Source organism: Capsicum annuum, chromosome 5 (genome assembly GCF_002878395.1).
Source record: "Capsicum annuum cultivar UCD-10X-F1 chromosome 5, UCD10Xv1.1, whole genome shotgun sequence".
NCBI classification, from domain to species: Eukaryota; Viridiplantae; Streptophyta; class Magnoliopsida; order Solanales; family Solanaceae; genus Capsicum; species Capsicum annuum.
The window spans coordinates 14868378-14886301 of NC_061115.1; the positions used below are offsets into that span (position 1 = coordinate 14868378).

Here is a 17924-nt window from a genome sequence, read left to right on the forward strand (position 1 = left end):
GTGGATTTTTATAGCTTCTGGAAGTTCCAGCCGATAAGCAATAGAGCCAATGCATTTTAACACCTGATAGGGCCCAAAATAACTCCTCTCAAGCTTATGATCTTGCTGTAAGCGTAGAGTATTCTGTCTAACAGGTTTAAGTTTGACATATGCCCAATCACCCACTTCAAGGACGGTATTAGTCCTAGACTTATCAGCCAACAACTTCAGGCGGTTTTGAGCCTTCAATAAGTTATTCTTGAGGATTTGTAAGACTTCATCTTGCTAAAGTAAGCAGGACTCAACCAGTTTACTTGCAGTACTCCCCAAAATATATCGAGCAATAGTAGGAGGTTCACGACCATAGAGAGCTTGAAAAGAGGTTATGCCAGCTGAGGTTTGAAATGAAGTATTGTACCAAAATTTTACCCATGGCAGCATACCAACCCATTGAGAGGGTAAATATTATTCCACGCACTTATTAAGAGCCTCAGATTGCCCATCTATTTGAGGATGATAGGTTGTACTAATGGCTAAAGTGGATCCCTACAAGCAGCTAATCTTTTGCCAAAAGAGTGTAATAATCGTGGATCACGGTCAATCACAATAGAATGAAGAAGGCCATGGAGCCTGATAATACTTACAACAAAGTCCTTGACCACTTTATGAGTCAAGAAAGTTTATGGAAAGGGAATAAAATGGTCGTACTTGGTGAGGCGGTCTACTACTGCCATGATTGTGGTATTTCCCTTTGAGATCAGAAGACAAGTAATGAAGTCTATAGAAAATCCTCAAATACCTAATCCGAAATCAGCAACGACTGTAATAGCCCAGCAGGATGTAGGTGAGAATCTTTTACCTGCTGGCAAATTTGACATGCAGCCATAAAAGTTTGTACGTCCTTGAGTATCTGTTTCCAGAAAAAATTGGATGCCAAACGATGGAACGTGCATGCAACCCAGGCATGTCCTCCTATAGGACTAGCATGGAACTTAAAAAGTAACTTCTGGCGCAACAGAGAGTCTGTGGAAATCACTATCCTACCTTTATGAAATAATAACCCTTCTTTGAACTGATAGTCATCAAAATTTTCATCCACGCGATGTAAAGCCTGCTATATTACTACTAACTCATGGCTAAACTAGTTCAACTTCTTCAAATCAGCCTCTATATCAAAAGAGTTGATTGAAATAGTCTTGAGAACAGCTTCTGAAGTCCGAGATAAAGCATTTATTGCTGCATTTTGTTTTCCAGGCCTATACAAGATGCGAAAGTCATTACCAACAAGATTAGTGACCCATTTCTACTGCTCAGGGGTCTGTATAGTTTAGGTAGTCAAGTTAAGCAGTGATTGATGATCAGTAAGGATTGTGAACCGGTGCCCCAATAAGTATTGTCGTCACTTACTCACAGACTGAGTAATAGCAAACATCTCTCAGTGATATGTTGAAGTTTGCTGCATCCTAGAGCTTAACTTTTGGCTAAAGTAAGCAATAGGGTGGCCTTGCTGTGATAGAATAGCCCTAATACCTTGCCCAGACGCATCAGTTTCCACTCAAAACTCTAGCTTAAAATTGGGCAAGGCCAAAACAGGGGTGGATCCTAACCAATCTTTCAAGGTTTCAATGGCATGCTGCTTAACTTCTATCTATTTAAAGGAATCCTTGCATAACAAGTTAGTTAAGGGACCTGCTATAGCTGCATAGTGGTGAATAAACCAATGATAATATCCGGCTAGCCCCAAAACACTACGAACTTCTTTCACAGATCGTGGTAGCTGCCATTGCCTAATGGTACTGATCTTATCCTAATCCACTCCAAGGACTTGAGTGGAGATGATATAGCCAAGGTAATCAATAAAAGATTTACCAAACAAGCACTTTGAGTGTATGGCCACTAGTTGATGTTGTCGCATCAATTGTAATACCACTACTAAATGCTCTAAATGCTCACTCCACGATGCACTATAGACCAAGATATCATCAAAGAAAACCAGAACAAAGTGATGCATATGTGGACAAAGAATTTCAGTCATAGTAGCCTGAAATGTTGAAGGGGAGTTTGTCAATCTGAAAGGTATTACCAAAAATTCATAATGACCATCGTGAGTACGGAAGGCTGTCTTAGCCACATCCTCTGGCTTGACCTTGATTTGATGATAACCAGAAAGCAAGTCTAATTTTGGAAAGTCTTGAGCACCATGTAATTCATCAAATAACTCATCAATGGTTGGAATTGGAAAGCTATCACGGACTGTGATGCCATTGAGTGCTCGATAATCAATATAAAAATGCCACGTGACATCCTTCTTACGTACTAATAGCACAGGCGATGAAAATAGAATAGTGCTGGGTTGTATCACTCCCTCCTCAAGCATTTCTGCCACCATTTTCTCCATGACCAATTTTTTAAAGTATGGGTACCTGTATGGTTTAACATTCACTGGTTGCACCCCTGGAATAAAGTGTATTGAATGATCTTGAGCACGAGAAAGTGGAAATCCTGTAGGTTTCTAAAACACATCATCATATGACTCCAAAATATCTCTCAAATTAGAGGTCGTTTCACCTACACAATTCTCTTCAAGATCTGCCATTGCCAATAAAAAGAAAGAAGTAATAGCATCAATTGATGTCATATGCCTTAAGCTATGTAACTGGATCTGATGAGCATCTGAGGACGAATCCCCCTTCCATAATCACTTAGACCCCTATAAATTAAATTCAAATTCTCTTGTTGCATAATCAGTCACAACACGCCCCAATGTGGCCAACCATGCCACTCTAAGGACTACATCAGCGCCTTGTAAGGTAAGACATAAAGATCCTCGACTAGAGTACACCCTTGAATTAGTAAGTGAACTTGCTTCACCATACCTTCACATGGTAGCCTTTTTCCATTTCCTACCATGATTGTAAAATGAGAAATGAGCTCTACTTGGAGCTGAAGATATTTGGCCGCACGTGGTTGCATAAAATTATGAGCACTCCCTCCATCTACCAATACTTGGACTGGTGACCCATTTACTTTCCTAGTGAATCGTAATGTGGAAGGCGAAATGCCCCCTGTTAAAGCATGATAATAAATAGATGATTGCTCTTGTAGCTCTAAAGATTGTAATTTCTTGACTATAAAATCACCAGTAACAAATGGCTCCGGCAAGTTAGGGTCCAAATCTGATCCATCAGTAAGAAAAAGGATTTGTAGGGTTTTGTTACATTTGTGTCCCGCCAAGAACTTCTCCTCACAATAATAACATAGCCCACGCTTACGGCGACTTTGAAGCTCTGCAAGAGTGAGTCATTTGAGAAGAGTACGACTTGAAAGGGAAGGAGAGGTAGTGTAAGGGGTTAAAGAAGAAGATGGATTTTGATTTAGGGATGCAACATTTGGGGTACGCAAGAGGGGGATTGTTCTGGCAAAATTTGGCCTAACGGGTCCTTTCTCAGCCTGTATCCATCGCTCGTATATAGAGGCTAAGTTAAGTGACTTTTCATAACTCTTGGGATTATGGACCAAACCAGAGTTCTTAATATATTTACGAAGCCCAAAAATAAAGAGACATGCCATATGTTTATCAACCATGTCGTCGGTCTCGTTTGCAATGGCCTCAAATATGGCTTGATAATCCGCGACAGTGGTCGTCTGCTGGAGCTTCGCCAGGCATCCTTCAGCAGACTCTAATCCCTTTTTATGAAAATGGATCTGCACCTACTACACAAAGTGCTCCTAATCCACCAGTTGTTTATTTTGAAAAAGCCACTTATACCATTCTCAGGCATCTCTATCCAAATAAAAAGAAGTAAGTGACAAACATTAGTCTTCTACAATCCTGTAAAAATCAAAATATCTCTCTGCTTGAAAGATCCAAGCCTTTGGATTTTCTCCACAGAATCGACCAAATTCCACTGAAGCTGGTTTGTGACGGAAGTTAGGAGCTACTGGAAAACGGTCATCATGTGCATCCCTCTCTGGGCATTGGGTTTCTTCCCACCACTTCCATTAACAAAGAACAAATATCTGCGAGAATTGAGTCCTTCATACCCTGAACTGATTCTTCAACAAGTGATTTAAGTTCTTGGTCATCCATGGAAGAGCTCTGGATGAAAGCACCAATGAAATAAATAGGTACAGCAAATAGTAACAACACTTGTATTTATAAGCCCCAACTCAACTTACATCAGCAGCTCTTCTATTTAAGTCTCTAAAATCAGAAATTACAAGGAAATTTGTAGCTAAAAATTAACTAATGATAGAAGAAGAAGAAGGAGGTGAGAAAATCAAAGGAAATAGAGAGAAAGTGAGTTTGTTCATAACAATCAAATTGCATGTTGTGCATTGCTCCACTCATGATGTTTTATGCTTTTTATTTTCTAATTTTACCCTTCTTCACGTGAACTTGCCCCTTTCCAAACATAATCTCCAAGTCGTTTAGGAGGATTCAACTTTCTAGAAGTCCTACGTGGCAGTCCCATGTGCCCATCCCACGTGGCATCCCATTTAGAAATATTTTCATTTACAACAATCTTTGTTGAATGTATTATGTATCCCGATAAACCTAAAATAAATAAAAAATGTATGGGGAGCTAATCGTGTGTCGTTACAAAAAAAAAGTGTATCTTCATTGGATATATCAGGAGATAATTATATATCTGGACATACCCAAAATAGAGATTTTCAATAATTATGTAAAATATCAAAAATATTTATAACTAACCTCCAAACTGTCGAAATTTATGTTGTTTGTTCAAAAAAAAATTCAATATGTACAAATGATTTGTATCCAATGTAATAAACAATAAAAATATAGGAAAAGGATCAAATATTCCCCTAAACTTTGCGAAAAGGTCCAAATATACCCCCCGTTGCAAGTTTGGTCCAAATATGCCCTCGTTATTAAAGTTTAGGAGAAACTATACTCCTTTAAACGTTAAGTGATTTGCTGAAAATTTGCCTGTCCCTTTTTTCTTTTCTTTTTTATATTTTTAATGGCCACATAAGCAAATAATTACCACATCACAAAAAATAAATTCACCTTACTCTTTTATACCCTGACCCAACCCAAGATCCGATCCAAGACCCCTTTTAACCTTCGTAATACCCCAACCCATTTCACCTACGTATGCAAAGCAGCTTATTGCATTTGTTGCTGGTAAATTTTCCCCGCAGAACCTCAGGTTATTTTAAGCCATTGCCTAAATACATCATCTTCGATATTCCCTTTCTTCTTCTTTGGATGATATTCATTTTTTCTTGGGGATCACTAGAGATGTGTATTCTTTATTACTTTGTGCAGTTTTCATCTATCATCAAAGTTTTTATAGAGTTCATAAAGTTGACTTAATGAGACATGTGGGAAGATTCGATTGTGTCTTCCAAAATCTCATAAAATTTATATTTTCAGGGAAAAGGGTGTGCTTTTTTATGTCTTTATAGGGTCGGTATTGTAACTTTTGATGGTCCCGATATGAATCTGTTCTTTTAGAATTTTTTTTATTCTATTTATGTGCTTGTAATGTGTTTGATCTGATATGGTTCAATTATGGGGGTAGTTGGGTCATTTCACCTGAATTTGTCTACATTAAAAAGTTGGTCCACTCGTGGCGTCATTTTGATCCTGAATTGTTAAGTGATAAAGATATATTTGATGAGTTTACTTTAAGGCTGGGACTTTCTCAAGTTAAACAATTGCTAGTGACTGGACCCTCAAGTAAGTATTATATTGTAGATGAAGATAGTGGCATTAGGGTTATTCTCAACTTATTGTGTGATTAATTTAAATTTATCAACTTTTTTATTGTGAAGGAGGGTGAACTAACAATCTTTACTCAATATATCACACACCATACTGAAACTGATTTTGTAAATATTGAGGTTGGCACAGACTGTGAACATAGTATTGATTCTTGTGTTGATTTTGGTCTTTCTAAGGGTGAGGAGTATGATTATGAGGGGTTGGAGGCTATTAGCAAGGAAAGGGGAAGAGTAGTAAGTAATAGGTTAAAAAACTACAAGGAATTGTATAGAGATAGGTTATTTAAGGACATGAAAGAAGGTAGGTAGGCTATCAACTATTATGCATTAGCTAACAAAAGGGCTTTAACTATAATCAAGGGTGATACAAAGAGATCAAGGGTGATACAAAGAGGACTAGATATGGTTGTGAAGAGGGGTGTCCTTTTAGGTGTTTGATTTCATAAGATGTCAAGACTGAAGGATTCAAGATCAAGACTTTAATCAATAGTCACACTTATGAAGAGGCCTTTTTTAACCCTAGAGCTGATTTAACCACTTTGGCCAAATACTTCAGAAATAAGCTTCAAAATAACCCCAAGTATAAGGTCAAAGACATGAGAGGAGAACTTGAAAATAATTTTACATTAAATGTGTGTCAATCCAAACAAAAAAGGACTAGGTGTATGATTCTTGAGAAGTTGGAAGGTAGTTTTATATATGAGTACAATAAGCTTGAGGCCTATGCACAAGAGATTAGGATTCTAATCCTGGAAGGGATGTTGTGATGAATATTTCCAAGGATATCTTAGCAGAAGGAAAAAAGCAATTTTTAAGGATGTACTTATGCTTTAATGCTTTGAAGAAAGGCTAGAAATGTGGATTGAGGCCACTTATTGGCGTTGATGGTACATTCTTGAAAGGTAAATGTAAGGGTAAGTTGTTGGTTGCTCTAGGACAAGATTCTATGAACAGTTTCTATCCACTAGCATGGGCAATAGTAGACAAAGAAACTAGCAGGACGTGGAGCTGGTTCATGGAGTTATTGAAAAGGTCTTTGGACCTTAAAGATGGTGTTGGAATCATATTTATTTCAAATATGCAAAAGTTAAGTTTTTCATTTTTAAATTAAATTTCAGTTTCAACATTCTTTTTTCATGATTAAATAACTTCTCTTTTATTTTTATTTTTTAATTATAGGGATTGGTGGATGTTGTTGACAAAGTGTTGCCCGAAGCTCACCATAGGTACTGTATGAGACATGTTGAGAGTAATTGGTGTAAAAAGTGAAGGAGTGGTAAAATAAGAAAGCTTATGTGGTGGTGTTCATGGAGTTCATATGATGAAGAATTCAAAGACCAGTTGAAAAAGTTAGGACAATTGTTAGAAGAAGCTGCAAGGGATTGGGTGAATTTTCCATCGAAGGCATGGTGCAGGTCTTATTTTGATACTCAGTGTAAGAACATGATGGTTGACAAAAATTTTATCAAGCCATTCAATTCATAAATCCTGGTGCCTAGAGGTAAGACAATAATTAAGATGCTATAAGAGATAAGAGCGAAAGTGATGAATCTATTAGTGAAAAATAAAAATAAAATAAAGGCTTGGGTGTTAATGGTATTAGTCCAGAATGCATGAATTTGTTCAATGACTGGTGGTCTATAGCATATTTATATAAGGTGGAATTCAATGGAGATTGGGGTATGAGGTTTCTGATGGAAAAGATAGACACATAGTTAGATTAGAGCATAAAAAGTGCACGTGTAGACTTTGAGATTTATCAGGTATTCCTTGCCCGCATGCCATCAAAGCATTAATGCTCAAGAAGGTGATTCCAAAAACTGAAATTCATTGGTGGTATACCAAGGATGCTTATATATTGACCTACAAACACAAGATGCAGTCCGCAAGGGGTGAGAGGTTTTGAAAGGTTGAGGCTTCTCATGCAATGTTGCCTCCTAATGTTGTGAAACAAATTGGCAGACTTAAATCGAATAGGGATGGAGAACTTGATGAGGTAAGAACAAGGAAGGATGAATGGTCACAGTCTAGAAAGGGCACTCAAATGACCAAATCACAATGCAAAAGATTGTTACAAGGTAAGCTACAAAATACTTAGTTACAACATCTTTTTAATTCTTATGTGATTAACAACATAATTATTGACAATATTTTTGTAGGAAAAGTCAGCTGAAGGTGCATCAAGGAAAGGGAAAAGTCCAATAATAGAAAGTAATTTGCAGTCAAAATAGTAGGAGAGGAAGATGATCTTGAACAAATACAAGTTGCAACACAAGATTTTGAACCATATGGTCTCGATGTTGGAAATGAAGAAGATTTTCCCCGAAGACCAATGGTATATCCTGAATTTGAATCTTGGGTTGAGAAGTTGATGACAAGAGGTGTTCCAACTGGTACAAAAAAAATCAGTTTTACTGGAGATCACACTGGTGTTTTAGTGCCAACTAATTTACCTTATTCTCCGGTCAAGACAACTTGGAAGGGCAAAAAAAGTATTCTTTTCTGGATAATTGCAAATGAAAGCAAAAAAAAAAGGATCAAAATGGGGGTTAAAGACAAAGGAGGACTTGCACCTGATGGTGCTTCTTTGTGATGTAGTTTAATTTCTATTTATATATTTGACTTAATTTTTTGGTGGTTAATCATAGTTGATTGACAAATAATATGGTAGGAAGGAACTTTTATTTTGGGTTGGTTAAGCACCTGATAATTAAGTTATGTCAAACTTTCATATGCCTTGATGAATGGCACTATGAACATATCTTTTTTTGTTATGATGATGTTATTGTTGAATGATATTGATGATACTATCTTTTGGTTAGTTGAATGAATGAAAGGTGTTGTTGCTGTTTTGTTCTATTTTCTTGTTGTTTTTGTTCTTTTTTTTTTTTCAGATTTTAAACTATTTTTATTCAGTTTTTGTTCTATTTTTGTTTAATTTTTTGACTATTTTTGTCCAAATTTTTTACTGTTTTTCGCCCAGTTTTGATGTTGTTTTTGTTCAATTTTTTTGCTAGTATTTTTTGTTCAGTTTTTGTGCAGTTTTGTCCTTTTTGGCTGTTTTTGCAGATTTTTATTATTTTTTGCCCACTTATTGTGTTGTTTTTTTATTGTTGGTTTATCCAAATTTTTTACTGTTTTTGTTTTTTTGCAGTTTTGTGTTGTTTTGCCAATTTTTTGTATTGTTTTGTCAGATTTTTACGATTTTTATTTAATTTTTTTGTTGTTTTTTATCCAATTTTGTATTGTTTTAGCAGAAGCCATCTTCCGAATCTCTGTGTCAATAATATCCAAGAACAGAAAGGTTTTACATGTACATGAATATATACGAACTTGAACTTGAGAAAAGGATGTTCATAGGGGGGTTACTTGCTTGTTATTCAATGATGATCAATCACTTTTAATTTCTGGCTTAAAGGATGGATCTGTTTGAGTTTGGTTGATTATAATGGTATTTGATGATTTGTTGAGGAGAAAAGCGAGACAACCTTATGAGTATAGTTTCTCTGAGCATTCTTTGAAGGGACTGATGTTGTACTTGAATACGGCGGAGTTAATGCTATTGTTGTTTCTGCTACAAAAGATGAAACTTGCAAGGTTTGGAGTCTTTCGAAGAAAAAATTATTGAGAAACATTATGTTTCCAACAATAATTAATTCAATTGCATTGGACTTTGGAGAAGATGTCTTCTATGCCGGTGGTAGAGATGGAAAAATATACATAGCAACACTAAATATTGTTGCTGATCCCAACACTCATTATGGATTGCACATTCTTTGGTTTCAGAAAAAGTAACGCTATTACATGCTTAGCATTAAGTATGGACAGGGGCTTGCTAATTTCTGTATTAGAGGATGGCATGATTCCGAGTGTGGAACATCAAAAATCATAACATCGTCTGCATTTTTAGGCATGCAAAAGGTTCAATTAACAATATTGTTGTTGTTAGACAACAATCTCTTCAGAGTATCAAAAGATCCTTGAATTTTCAAGTGTCCTTTATAAAGAGGCATGGGGTATCATTAGCTCCACCGTTGGAAAAGTACGCTAACTCAGCAGATGAAAATGACTATAAGGCAGTAATGGCCTCCGCACTGACCCTAATAGAGCTGTTGAAGCTTCATATATCGGTATTGAGACACTAAAGCCGGCCCAACGGGAACACTGGTAAAATATTTTTAAACGAAGCAAGTATTTATATTAAAATAAATAAGATATTTTTACAACAAAGTCTAACATAATGTACTGCAAACAAATGATAAACATGGTCACGATAACTTACATATTTTGGTCATCAGAAATTTCTAGTAGTATGTGTTCATCGATTTTTTCAAGACCAACTACTATGATTTAGATATAATCAAAATAAAGAAAAAAAATAGAACTGAAATTTTTTATTGAACTATCAGTAGTATGCCTTCAAGAAAATATCCATGACCAAGAAGACCAACATGATATGCTCTCTAAATGGCTAATAAATGCTACAATAATACAAGTTTTATACAACAAAATCGGCCACCTCTCTTCACTATTTCTTCATAAGAAGAACAACAGTATGAGCCGCGATACTCCTATTCTCACCAAGACTATCAACTTTCTCATGAGTCTTTTCTTTCAGGTTTACAACAGAAGGATCACTACTAGAAAACATCATTTTTTCAACGGCTAATGTAGTCGAAATGTGGTCAAAAAATAAGGTAGTTTCAACTACTTCCCAATAGTTTCATGATAGTCGGAATATAGCTTATCGGAAAAATATTTCTGACTATTGTAGTCAGAAATTTTCGTCTACTATAGTAGGAAACGTAGTCGGATATTTAATAAATATTAATTTAATAATTATAAATATTTTGACTACTCTAGTCGGAGATTTAATAAATAATTATTTAATAATTATAAATTTTTCAACTACGGTAGTTGAAAATTTAATAAATAATTATTTAATAATTATAATTATTCCGACCACTGTAATCAAAAAATTAATAAATAATTATATTTTTCCTACTACTATAGTGGGAAATGTAATAAATAATTATTTAATAATTTTATATTTTCGACTACTGTAGTCGGAAACTTAATATATATTAATTAAATTATTGTTTCGGCTACTTTAATCAGAATTTTAATCGGCTACTGTAGTCGAACGATGCCTACAAAGAAGGCTTCTGCAACTGACTGAGCAGAAAAAGTAGATGTAAGGGCAATGAAGTGCCCATATTTGGATAATCTATTCACGACAGTCATGATAATGGATTTTTTTTTGGAACTAGGCAAACATGTGATGAAATCCATTGTGATGCTTTCAAATACCATAGAAGGGACTGGTAGAGGCTGCAATAAGCCCGTGGGCAGATGATGCGAATTTTTCATTTGTTGGAAAACATGACAAGCAGATACAAAACTATGCACGTCCTTCTTCATATCTTTCCAATAGAAATTGAAAGATATTCTATGATAAGTACGAGCAACCCCAGCATGCCCCCCCCCCCTCCCCACTTTAATGTTATAGAATTCATGAAGTAATTTCTGGTACAAGGTCGAGTTTGTTGGAATAACCCACAAAAAATAGCAAACCATTCCGAAAATGAAATTTCGAATCCGTAGGATAGGTGTCTTGTACGAACTGCTGAAAAGCCACTATTCGAGATGAGTTTGGTTTAAGGCCTTGAGCTCATCTTCGAGATCATATCCTCTGACAGAGATACTGAAGAACACAGATTCACCAGTTCGTGAGAGTGCATCAGCAGCTTGGTTTAATTTTCCAGGCCGATAGATAATCTGAAAATCAAAACCAACTAACTTACTTAGCCATTTTTGCTGCTCTGGAGTTTGAATTGTTTGATTCGTCAAGTTTTTAAGGGATTGCTGATTGGTGTAAATGGTAAATCTCCGCCCAAGCAAGTACTGTATCTACTTGCTAACCACTTGGGTTATAGCAAACATCTCCCTATGATAGGTGGATGCTCTTTGCATTCTATTGCTCAATTTCTTGCTATAATATGCCACAGGGTGCCCCTTTTGTGTAAGCACTGCCCCTATACCTTATTCAGTTGCATCAGTTTCAAGCTCGAACACTTGAGTAAAATTAGGTAAGGCTAACACTGGTGTGGAACTGAGTTTGTTTTTAGAGTTTCAAAAGTTATACGAGTTGCAATCGTCCAGTGATAAGAATCCTTGCGAAGGAGGTCCGTGAGAGGTCTAGCAATGGTTGCATAATGACGTATGAATCTTCGATAATACCCTGCCAGTCTAAGAAAACTTCGTACCCGTTTCACATTCTTAGGTTCTGGCCACTGTTGCATTGTAGAAATCTTAGAAGAATCCATACTAAGACCTTGATATGAGATTACATGCCCTAAGTAATCAACTGAAGTTTGTCTAAATTGACATTTGCTTCGCTTGGAAACCAACTTATGATGTTGTAGAAAATCCAACACTATTTGCAAATGCTTCAAATGCTCCTCCCACGAAGAGCTATACACAACAATGTCATCAAAGAATACAAGGACAAAACGACGGAAACATGTTCTAAACACCTCATTCATGGTAGCCTAAAATGTTGACGGGGCATTAGATAACCCAAGTGGCATCACTAAAAACTCGTAATGTCCATTGTGATTTCGAAAGGTTGTCTTTACCACATCATCTGATCTAACTAGTATTTGATGATAACCCGACAAAAAATCAAGTTTAGAAAAGTATATGGCACCAAATAGTTCATCAAATAGCTCATCAATAGTGAGAATTGGGAACCTATCCCGAATGGTGACTGCATTTAAGGCTTTGTAATCCATGCAAAACCTCCACGTACCATCTTTTTTGTGAACCATCAACACGGGTGAAGAAAAAAGACTTGTACTGGCTTGAATTACTCCTTCTTGGAGCATTTCTGCAACTAACTCCTCCATGGCTTGCTTTTGAAAATAAGGGTACCTATACGGTTTAACATTAACTGGTTCTGCCCCAGCCACGAAATGTATTGTGTGGTCTTGTGGTCTAGATGGTGGTAGTCCTTGTGATTTTTGGAATACTTCATTGAATGATTCCAGTAGTGCAAGAAGGGTAGGATCAAGCTTCTCATCAGTACCAGGCGCGGGGTCCACTACCTATAAATAGTAATAAGATAAAACTGTATCCGCGGCCAAGCATCATCGGAGGCTATGCAACTGTATTGGTTGAGCACTAGAGGGTTCCAAACCCTTCCAACAAACAGTAGACCCCTGGTCAGTGAAATCAAATAGGCGTTGGCCATAGTCAGTAACTACTCTTCCCAAAGTGAAGAGCCAAGAGACACCTAAAACAATATTCGTACCATGTAAGGACAACACATACAAGTCAAGGGTGAGATTAAAACCTTGAATTGAGAGCATAACTTGGCGTACAACGCTATGATATCGCAGACGCTGACCACTTCCAACCACCACCAAAAAACTAGGGATGGTCTCAATTGATGCTGAAGAAAATTTGCTGCTCTATCCTGGATAAAGTTACGATCACTACCCCCGTCCACTAGGACTTGAACTAGAGATCCATTCACATGGCCAAGATATCAAAGTATGAAAGAGGGATTTCCACCGGCCAAAGCATGATAGGAAATAGCTGAATGTTCCTGGACCTCTAAACATTGCAATTTCTCTGCTTTTATGTCATTAGAAATAATTGGCTTCGAAACGGGATCGATATCGCAATCATTTGTGAGTAGCAATAATTTGGGTGGGAATTTGCACTGGTGCCCATCTGTATATTTTTCCTCATAATAATAATAGAGACCACGATCGCGACGACTCTGGATTTCAGCATGTGAGAGACGCTTTAAGGGTGGTCGTGAAGCAGCTCAGTTGGAGGTATTATTGCCGGCTAACGTAGATGATAAAGGTTGATTAGAAGACTATGAATTAGGACTAGGTAACAGAGGTGTACCTTTGTTAGCAAGAACTGGTCGGGTTGGGCCTTTTTCGGCTTGGATTTGACGCTCATGTATAAGAACATGTTTAAGTGCCTCATCATATGTGTCAGGCTCATGACTTAGGACTGAGTTCTTAATATCCTCCCTAAGTGCAGAAATAAAGAGGCTTACCAAGATCTTACCGGAGATATCATCTATTTCATTAGCAATAGCTTCAAACCTCCCTTGTAGCTCTAAAATCGTGCTTACCTATCGGAGTTTTACTAACCTTCCCGCTACTGACTCGAGTCCCTTCTCCTTGAATCAAATCCAAACCTTCTTCGTAAAGTGCGTCCAACCCACTAGTTGCTTGTTTCTAAATAACCACTGATACCATTCCAAAGCTTCACCATCTAGGTAGAAGGATGTCATAGTCAACTTTTGTCCATCCTCGATGCCATAAAAATTAAAGTAGCGCTCTGCTTGGAATATCCAAGCCTCTGGATTCGCACCACAAAACCTGCCGAACTCCACCGATACAGGCTTATAACGGAGGTTAGGTACCGCCGGTGGATGAATCTGGTACGTTGTCTTGTTACCAACAACCTCCAGAAGCATACCACGAATTTTTTCTAGTTCCTTGGAGATTGAAGTATTTTGTTCCTTCTCCGATTTTTCTACAAGAGCCTTAAGTATGGTAGGGTCCTCCATTAATGACCTCTGGATAAAAGCACTAGTGAAACAAACTAGAATTTCCAACCGCAATTAGGAGTCAACTGATTGTATTAAACTCAATCAAGAAATTACAAGATGGAGATTTGTAATGGAACAATAAGTAAAACTACCGAAGATAGAAGAAATAGGGAGATGGGAATAGAGATACTGAAAGAGACGAGAAGTAGGCACTATCTTAGGAATTCCCTACCCTAATACAATTACTGATAACTATTTATTTTCCTTATGCTGCAAACCCTATGCCTCTGTTTTACATTTTTTCCCCAACTCCCACTATGAAGTCAGCAAGTCTTTTGGATGGAATCCTCACGCGCTCACTTCTTCTCTTAACTTCAACTCGTTGCTGATTGTGTGTGTCCACGTCAGCAGGTGATGTGTCCTCCACATTAGCCTCATGGTTCACAACAGCCTCTGTGTGGGTCTTGCAAATATTCAATTTGAATGGGAAGAGACTTCATTTGCACATACTGGCATCAGTTTATGTTAATCAAATAAACAAAAATGAAACCTAGCTTATGCGGAATAAGAAACTAAATGCAAAAACTATTTCCTGTAAGCCGCATAGAGGGGTAGCCCGGTGCACTAAAACTCCCGCTATATGCAGTAAATAGTAAGTCACATTACTATCTCAATTCATTTACTACTTGAGATTTCCTCATTTTTCATCAAAAAGGAACCACTTGTCACTACCACAAAGCGAAACCAGAACATTTGTCAATAAATTATGTAAAGTAAATTAATAAAGTTAACAACTCTCCAAGCTGTGAGAGTGCATGAAATAAAGCTCTGCTACACATCATGTTGATATCAACTATTCTACTGGTTATGCCATGTATCAAGAGAAGAAAACAGTGGTTGACATAGGAGGCAGGTAGGTCAAACAGAGGGAGAGGACCAACTACGAACCCCCACCAAGGAAAATACTGTATATTATTTCCCTAAGTTGTTAAATTCTCTAAAACTTGTGCTGAGTTGTTTATTTATACAGTCATTATCTTATTTGTGTGGTTTGTATGCAGGTAAGTTGTATATGATGTAACTCATTTCATATTAAAAAAGTTGTATATAATGTTCCTGAAGATTACAATCAGTCAACTAAACATAAATATACCAAATGAGACATAAAATTTTAATGTGGTTAAGAAAATTGAAATGCATCTAATGATGAAGGTGCACAGTTCACTACTCCAAAGAGAATATAAAAGAGAGTACAAACAAATTGAGAGAATAACCGCAAAAAATTCATTCTTGAAGAGATTCACAAGACTTTTATCTTACAAACTAAGTTGCTAGACTGAACTCTCTAACTCTGCAAGTGTACAATCTGAAAATAGATTTTTTTAATAGGATATGAGTAAATTTTTCCTAAAAAAGGAGAAAGACAAATATGAAATTTTATATTAATTTTCTGACAAAATAATGTTACACCTCCTCCACATAATCTTTAATAGGTTGGATTTCTTTCTCTGCCACAGTAACCATAACGTGTGGGTTGAACAAGATGAAACAAACTAGACCTGAGCACATTAATGACAGAGCAAGTTTAGGAGAGATGCAGCAAGAAGGAAGGAATAGAGAGTTCCTTCAAAGCTCTGGTTCTCATGGTAGCTTCTCTACTAGGAATACTCGATTAGAATTTTGTAGATTTTCTGGCCAAGAGTTGAGAATTTAGTTGTACAAAGCTGATCAATTTTTAGTATTAGAGGGGTTAAAAGGGGTGTGGATTTTGGGTCGGGTCATAGGTTGATTCAAATTGATGGGTCGGGTTTAGATTGTAGAAGAGGTGGGTGGGTTTATTTTTTGCTTGTGGCAATTATTTGCTTATGTGGTCATCATAATATCCTATTACCTCCTAAACTATACCCAAAATGGCAGAGACAAACCTCAACTTAAAGAGGGTCCTATTACCCCCCTGAACAAATTAAAAGTATAATTTTGACACCCTTAATGTCTACGTGGCACACACGTGTGCCTACGTGGACACTTCAATGTGCTGTGCCACGTATGTACCACGTAGGCACTAAGGATGTAAAAATTATACTTTTAATTAGTTCAGGGGATAATAGGAAGTTGAGGTGTGTCTCTGTCATTGGGTATAGTTCAGGGGGTAATAGGGTATTATCTCTTAAAAAAAAAAAAAAAAAAAAAAAAAGAAAAAGGAGACTTGCAAATTTCCAGCAAATCACTTAATGTTTAAAGGGGTATATTTGCTCCTAAAAGTTAACAGGGAGGGCATATTTGGACCAAACTTGTAACGGGGGTATATTTGAATCTTTTCGCGCACAAAGTTTAGAGGCATATTTGACCATTTCTCTAAAAAAAATTACTCTTTATTCACTTTTACTTTTCCACTATTTCAATAAAATATCTATAAGCACTCAAACACGTTATTTATATTTTGTGTTGCTATTGTTTGACTAGTTCTTGTAGCTATTGTGTTAGGTGAAACGGATACGAACGATGTGGAGGGGAAGCAGACACATTAATAATTATCGATTTAGCAGAACTCGATAGCTTTAACTCAAATCTTATATTTGTATTTAAGTGAAATTCCTTTAATATTTACATATAATCTAATAATCTATACCAAAAACTTAAATGAAAAAAAAAAAATTGTGGTCTGAGACTTGAAAATCAATAATTTTTATTTTGTATTATAGTGGTACGAATGTCATTTTCCAATAACAGATTTGGGGATTACCTTGAAAGTCAACAGGCTATCTCATTACAATAATTGAATTATACAATCGAACTTTTTATTATAAAAAAAAATGGTGATGAACTCCAGCTAGCAAGCATCGTTGAATATTATGCATGAAACCTTCAATCTGAGTATATATTCTCAAACTAAGTTTTAATTATGTTAAACATCCTCGAAATAATTTCAAATGAAAATTTAATGCATTTCAAATAAATATATATATGTTTAGCTTAATTTAGTTATTATGATTAAATTGTTTACAGTTTGTTTACTTTACTATGTTCAAAGAACACTTACATTATTCGAAAAACGAACAATACAACTTTTTTATTACAAGAAGGGTTTGCCATTTAAGAAAATTTGATCCTCATCTACAGCACTTAATATTATATTACTTTTTAATTTCTAAAAATATTAATTTTAGTTTGAAAAGTAATATAATTTATCACTCTAAAAAAAAGTTAGATACATGGCGACTAAGACATTTGAACAAGATTTGGTTGAAATTTGGAAGGAAGAATAAAGTATTAATTAAAGTTGAAATTGGAATAGGAATTAGGTTTGGTCATGAATTTCAGTAAGAAAAAAAATTGAGCTGAAATTTGAAACGCTCCTCAAATTTTTTTTCCAAATTAAAAGTTGAAATAATAGATCAGATTATAAAAGACAAGTGGTTGATAAGTTGAATGTATTATTCCGACTATAAAATATTTAATTTTTATAAGTCAGAATTTTATGTTTCTAATTTATAGTTCGAAATTTAAAATTTTGATTTATATATTTTTTTTAAATTATTCCCCACGATTATGGTTTCATTAAAAATATGTATAACTTGAAATAATTATTTTGAAAAGTTTATTTTACTTCCAC

General features: G+C 35.9%; 1 pseudogene; it reads left to right on the top strand.

The window, feature by feature from the left end:
• The first annotated feature begins 7660 nt into the window (after positions 1 to 7660).
• On the top strand, positions 7661 to 9904 carry LOC107865009 (annotated as a pseudogene).
• Positions 9905 to 17924: the final 8020 nt, after the last annotated feature.